This window comes from Saccopteryx bilineata, chromosome 5 (genome assembly GCF_036850765.1).
Source record: "Saccopteryx bilineata isolate mSacBil1 chromosome 5, mSacBil1_pri_phased_curated, whole genome shotgun sequence".
Classification (NCBI taxonomy): domain Eukaryota; kingdom Metazoa; phylum Chordata; class Mammalia; order Chiroptera; family Emballonuridae; genus Saccopteryx; species Saccopteryx bilineata.
In genome coordinates, this window is record NC_089494.1 from 85,521,586 (window position 1) to 85,522,295 (window position 710).

The window sequence follows — 710 nt, forward strand, 5'->3', positions numbered from 1 at the left end:
AAGGGAGGCTCTGCTCTGCCTCCCTCTGGCCATTGCTGGTTTGCAACCAGAGCCATTTTTATAGCCTGAGACAGAGGCTGTAGGGCCATCCTCAGCACCCCAGGCCAGCTGGTTCGAGCCAATTGAGCCATGGCTGTGGGAAGGGGAGAGAGAGAGAAAGAGAGAGAAAGAGAAAGAGAAGAGAGAAGGAGAATGGGTCAAGAAGCAGATGGTTGTTACTCCTGTGTGCCCTGACTGGGAATTAAACCCAGGACTTCCACACATTGAGCGGACGCTCTACCACTGAACCAACCAGCCAGGGCCTTTATGTAAATTTCACCTTAGTAAAAACAGTTTGAGAATGAACAAATATAATTGAAATTAATTAACATAATGCCTAGTCAGCATAGTGCCTGAAGGATAGTAACTGTTCAATATACATTTGTTGAGTGATGAATGAGTGAGTAATATGATTAGAGTTCTCTTATTACATGGTCTCTTTTCAGAAAGACAGCTTTCAGATTTTTGGATTATTACCCCTTTCTAGAAACAGTGAAGCTAGAAAGCATTATTAAATATTAAAAGCACAGAATTTAGAAGGGGAAGAAATGTTAGCCGACAGAGTCTAACCTCGTTATTTTCCAAGGCCCTCAGATGTGACTGGCCTTGATTAGATAACACAGACAGTTCATCTCATTGGTAGACTAGAATTCAAGGCTCCAGGTTTCCAG

The 710-nt window shown here is 43.0% G+C and overlaps 1 non-coding gene across 1 annotated transcript; it reads right to left on the bottom strand.

The window, feature by feature from the left end:
• Positions 1-226: 226 nt before the first annotated feature.
• On the bottom strand, positions 227-302 carry TRNAI-AAU (transfer RNA isoleucine (anticodon AAU)). Its single transcript has one exon. It is a non-coding gene; the product is annotated as a tRNA-Ile (tRNA).
• Between the last annotated feature and the right edge of the window lie 408 nt (positions 303-710).